The sequence below is a fragment of the Aythya ferina genome (assembly GCF_964211825.1).
Source record: "Aythya ferina genome assembly, chromosome: 1".
NCBI classification, from domain to species: Eukaryota; Metazoa; Chordata; class Aves; order Anseriformes; family Anatidae; genus Aythya; species Aythya ferina.
The window spans coordinates 103,353,698-103,359,530 of NC_140296.1; the positions used below are offsets into that span (position 1 = coordinate 103,353,698).

General features: G+C 40.0%; 1 long non-coding RNA gene across 1 annotated transcript; it reads left to right on the forward strand.

The window, feature by feature from the left end:
* Positions 1-1,170: 1,170 nt before the first annotated feature.
* On the forward strand, positions 1,171-4,413 carry LOC311445977. Its single transcript, XR_014698697.1, has 3 exons — positions 1,171-1,872; positions 2,172-2,379; positions 4,180-4,413. It is a non-coding gene; the product is annotated as an uncharacterized lncRNA (long non-coding RNA).
* Positions 4,414-5,833: the final 1,420 nt, after the last annotated feature.

Below are 5,833 nucleotides of genomic sequence, written 5' to 3' on the forward strand. Positions count from 1 at the left end.
TGAACAACACACAGACCTCAACCTGAGCCCGGGTGTCTTGAGAGGTCGGTCAACAGGAGGCTGCTTTGCCAGGTGCTCCCTCTGGAAAGCCCAGCAGTAGCAGCAGGCTTGGTAAAAACAGGTAGAGAAGGTATTGCTACAGAGTTGCTATAAGCTGTCACAGCCCTTAGAAAGGCTGTATGAGTCATGACATTCATTGGAGTACCACAGACAAGAGTCTTGCAGAAAGCCCTAGTACAGTCAGCTACGTCGCCTCTCAGATAATATAGCCAGAATTTGCTAGACAGACAAAAAGATCAGGATTTTGTGTAGAAGAAAAAAAATATTACTGTGGTGTATGAAACAATATCAGAAAATCTCCTAAGCTAAATGACAAACAGAAAACGCCATACAAGGAAATTTAAGGTTGTGTTTACAATCCTCCTTGTCAGGAAGTAAGTCTATGCAAATAAAAACCTGCAGGAATTTGATTTTCTCCTGCCTATCTGGTCGAATGGCAACTTCTTCCCTCCGTCCTTTTCCTTACCCCTCCAAATGCCTGTGGACTCTTCAGGGGACTGAAGACCCTATGTGAGGGGGGTCCTCTCCTTAGACAGGAGATGGGGGCTTGTTTCAGGAAAGACACAACTTATACAAAAGAACCCACCACCAACATACTCATGTGCTGCTTTTCACAACCGTGCCCAAGCCTCAGATACAGTTGTACAGCTTGGATTTTGAAGAAGGCCCAAGGCATATGGGAATGGTAGGCTGCCGTGTGGTCTGGGATGTCTAAATAAGAATTCACTGACTTTTTCAGGTGTTTTTGCAGAGTGTTTTGAAAACTGGCTGGGACAGTGTCCAGACTCAACCCAGCGCCCAAGATCTGCACTGTCATGAAGTGCAACATTTACACACTCAGCTGAGAAAAAGCGTGTCTGAAAAAGTGCTGTAATCATTAGAAAGTAGCAGGAACAGCACCGGGGGTTTTTGCTGAGTAGATATTTCAGCTTAGCCAGTGACCAGGCAGCGTATTTCAGCCCCTACTTTAATGCTTCATCCCAGACAAGAGGAGACCTGGGCGGGAATCTCCTCAACATACACAAATACCCGAAGAGAGGGTGCAGAGAGGACAGAGCCAGGCTCTTTTCTGTGGTGCCCAGTGCCAGGACAAGAGGCCGTGGGCACAAATTGGAGCACAGGAGGCTCCATCTGAATCTCAGGCAGCATTTCTGTGCTGTGTGGGTGACCGAGCACTGGCACAGGTCACCCAGAGAGGCTGTTGAGTCTCCTCTCCATAGAGATACACAAAAGCTGCCTTGGACATGGCCCTGGGCAGCCTGCTCGTGGTGTCCCTGCTTGAGCAGGGACCAGAGGTTAGACCAGATGACCTCCAGAGGTCCCTTCCAGTCTCAGCCATGCTGTGATTCTGTGAAGGAAAAGGGGAAAAGAAGCAGTATGCTCCCAAGACAAATTATTTTTGAAAGTGCGTTCAAGAAGCGCCTACTTTCCAGTGTGAGAAATCCAGCCCCAAAGTGTTTCTGGAAAAAGTTGTGGATCACCAGCTTTCCAAAGAAGGGAGAGGAAAAGCAGAAACAACAGGAAACTATCAAGCAGATTACTGTATCCTAGGCAATACCTCAAAAGACAAAAGACTAACGCAGAGCTGAGTTATCAGGAAGTGACACTACATAATCAATCCCATCATTTCTATAACCAGTTCCAGGTTTGCAAGTACACTTTCCAATCTAAACCTGCTGTTTTCAGCAACCTTCATCCTCCAACAGGAGACGACCGCTACTTTGTGCACCATCTAATATTTGTGCACCATCTGACATTCTAGTTTTGGAGAAGAGACTCCATCCCAGCCAGACCCAACACAGAGACTTGCAGGTACAATTCTCTCTGTATATATATCTTCTTTTTTTTTTTTTTTTTTTTTTTTTGTTTTTTGTTTTTTGTTTTTTTTTTTTGTTTTTGTTTTTTCTTTTTTCTTTTTTCTTTTTTCTTTTTTCTTTTTTCTTTTTTTTCCCTCCACATGTTGATGGTGATGCCTCTTTCTGTATCTTTTATGCATTGGGTTACCTTTTGCTGCATGTAGCTGTTCTGGACCCTTTGTGACTTTTACAGAATTAACTAAGCTAGACATAAAATTAAAAGCAGAGTTAAAATTGGCCTCCTTTTCCTTTCAGTATGAGTTGTTCACTTGAACCATGACTCATCATGGCTTGCCGTCACACCCAAGCAAACGATGAACGGACTGGCCAATCGCTCGGGAACAGGAGGAAATCCAGATAGGCACGGCAGATGGGCTAAGACTGGCTGCCTCCTCTTGCTGGATCGCCGCAGTGACATACATGTTTGTAATCACTCCAGCTTCTCGACTGAGGCTCCAGCTTGGTAATCAGTACCAGAAACTGAACAGCTTCTGTTGTGGGGCATTTAATTTGCAGTTCTAAACAGAAGCAGGCTCTGAATCAATTTTTCTTCTGTTATGACAAACGGGAAAGCACACAACCTCAGAAAAATAAATCCTTTTTTTTTTTTTCTTTTTTTTTTTTTTTTTTTTTTTTTCAGAAAGCTGTAGTAACAGTACAGTTAACATGCTGAACAGTCAAACTCTTTTTCCTGGCAAGTCATTCTAGGATCAATATAGAAGCCGTAGGTTACAACAAGAACCTTATGTTGTGAAATTAAAACCTAGCCAAGTATTTGAATGTATGGTATTCTTTCCTAATTTTGGTATGCTTTCCAGTCTTAGCCAAGTCTTCAAATGCATCACTCACTTTTGCAATCATCCTCTGTAACAAAAGCAAGCTGGGTGATCATAATGAAGAACTTATTTAAGCAAAACTGTACTTAGGTACCTAAAAAGCATATGTTATACCATACTGCACAAGATCATATGCTTCCAAGTCTTTTTGCCAGTTAGACGTCTCCAAAAGCAAATGCAATTTCATTGTTTGCTGTTCTGCTCCTGATATATGTATGATAGCCTTCAGATAGCCTAAGTATAAGTCCTTCAGAAGTCTTCCATCAAATAATTTTAAAATTAATCCTTCTTTAGGCATTAGACTCAAAAGGCAAATATGTTCAGATAGACTGGAATGACAATTCATTTCCATATTTTCTTTCAGAGTCCTTGAAATGTTTCTGTCTGATGCCAGAAAACTTAGCCTTTTGAATCATTTAACCAGTGTTTTTGTTGTTCATCTGTCTGTCTTGGTTGTGTCTGACCTCTGTAATGATTGTAATAGAAAAAACATTCAGCTTTTCTTTCCTTTCTTCACTATGACTCAACATCCTTCTCCTCTCAGGGGTATGACTACAATTTTTAGGGAATCGGTCCAAAGTTTTAATGTTTCGAGTATGGCAGAGATTTTTGAATCTGCTGTGAGAGAGAAGCCATTTCTTTCCTACCTTCAAGGATCTCACCCACAAGTATTTTTGTTAAGAACACTCAGGGTACCTCCTTCCACAGATACAGCGAATGTTTCACAGGTTTTCCTCTGTGGGAGAGAGTTTGCATTTCTCCAGAAGAGCAGCAAACCAGTGCTCCAGATATCACTGATAATCTAGCACTAATGAACAGACTCCTCAGAGCAGTTTAGAGTGAGAGCAACAGAAGAACCCCAAGCTTGATACAGATGGGGAGAGTGATCTACCAGCTCTTAGGCCCCCCTAAAGTAGGAGTGTGTGGAGGGGCCATCAAAGTTGCTAATTTGGGAGACTATCGATAGACTGTACTATGTGCTAAAGGAAGCAGATGGGCTCTTGGGCTGTTTGAGGAAAGGTTGGATGTGGTGCTTAGGGACATGGTTTAGTGGGTGACATTGTTGGTAGGGTGATGTATGGACCAGATGATCTTGAAGGTCTCTTCCAACCCTAATGATTCGGTGATTCTATGATTCTTCTTTCCCTAGTACCACTAAGGGTATTTTTTAAGGTGGTGGCTCCCTTTCCCAGCACAATCTTTTTATATAAAAGGGAACACATAAGCGACGCAGTGTGTTATGCATTTAGTTTGTGAAGGAGCACCCCACCACGAGTTGTTTCACCAGGTCTCCCTACATCTTCCCAAATACTCAGCACTTCCACGAATCTGTTAGCAAATCCGTATCTGGCTGAAAACAGCTTTTGCTGTTTTCGGGCTTCGTGGTTTTCTGCTGCATTGAACTAATTCATTTAAAATCCACACAGCTGCTATCCCACAGCATTACTTGAGACTGAAAACGCTCATCAAGCTCCGGACAGCATACACTGGCTTTCCCACAAACACTGAAGTTTCCTCCCATGCTTCAAAAGAGCCACTGTGTGATAATGCATGGCCTGGACAGTCTGACTGCAGCAATCTCACCTCACTTCCCAGGCGTTACTGGTCTTTTCACAGATCCCTCAGATCAACCATTTCTGCCAGAAAAAAAAAAAAAAAAATTACAACTTTTACCATTTTGTTCTCCAGGTTTCCAGGAAATAAAAGCCATTTTTTAATGAATAAATCAATTGTTTTCCTCTTTCAAGCAAAGTACCTGGATCGGTCTTTTTAGTTGTCCTGCTGCGTTTCTCATTTGTTGGTCTCTTCATACACCTCCTTCAGCCTATCTAAGCAGACCTCTGGTGTCCCACAAGTAGAAACTTTTAAATATGTTTCCCATCTTTTTTGCCATTGCTTACATGTGGTTTATAACTCCTTTCACAGAATCCTCTCCCTCCTCCCCAAGTCATTCTTTTCAATCAAAACAAAACAACCCCCCCCCATTTTTTTTCCCTGTGGAAATATTACTGTTTAGTTTAATGATGCTGTTTTTAAAAACAATATCTGAAAAAGGAAGGAAGGAAGGAAGAAAGGAAGGAAGGAAGGAAGGAAGGAAGGAAGGAAGGAAGGAAGGAAGGAAGGAAGGAAGGAAGGAAAGAAAGAAAGAAAGAAAGAAAGAAAGAAAGAAAGAAAGAAAGAAAGAAAGAAAGAAAGAAAGAAAGAAAGAAAGAAAGAAAGAAAGAAAGAAAGAAAGAAAGAAAGAAAGAAAGAAAGAAAGAAAGAAAGAAAGAAAGAAAGAAAGAAAGAAAGAAAGAAAGAAAGAAAAAGAAAGAAAGAAAGAAAAAGAAAGAAAGAAAGAAAGAAAGAAAGAAAGAAAGAAAGAAAGAAAGAAAGAAAGAAAAAGAGAGAAAGAAAGAGAGAAAAAGAAAGAAAGAAAGAAAGAAAGAAAGAAAGAAAGAAAGAAAGAAAGAAAGAAAGAAAGAAAGAAAGAAAGAAAGAAAGAAAGAGAAAGAAAGTTAGTTTAAACTGAGAGACTAGTTTTCACTTCAAGGAGCTTTGACAAGATTCTGGACCAAATTAACTTTGAAATAATCACTTTTATAACTGCATTTTTAAAGGACAGTCTAATAGAATAGTATTCACTTTAGATGAAAAACATTTTCCTCTCTCTCTCTCTCTCTTTTTTTTTTTTTTTATAAAGAGGGAATTTAAAAATATTTTCCTGTGAGTAATAGTATGCTTTCCCAGAATGAACAAAAGACTTTTGTAACCAAGAAAACCATGAAAAATAAGCATGTGTGTTCTTAAGAATGAGAACAGTACCTCACACATACAGCAAAAGACAGTATGGAAATAAATTTGCTTTGCTCCTTCACTTACGTACTTGTAAGAAAATGTAGAAAGTCTTCAAAGGCTTTCTAGAAGAATTTGTTTGAAGACTTTAAAAATAATTTTAAAGTAAGAGGCAGATATTCAGCTTATACATATTGACATAGCACTGTGGTTTAAGTCACTTAAATACATTACATACTACTTAGCTACTTGATAGCTAGATCTGCAGTAAGAAAACACAATCTAAGTGTAGATAAAAAAACAGCT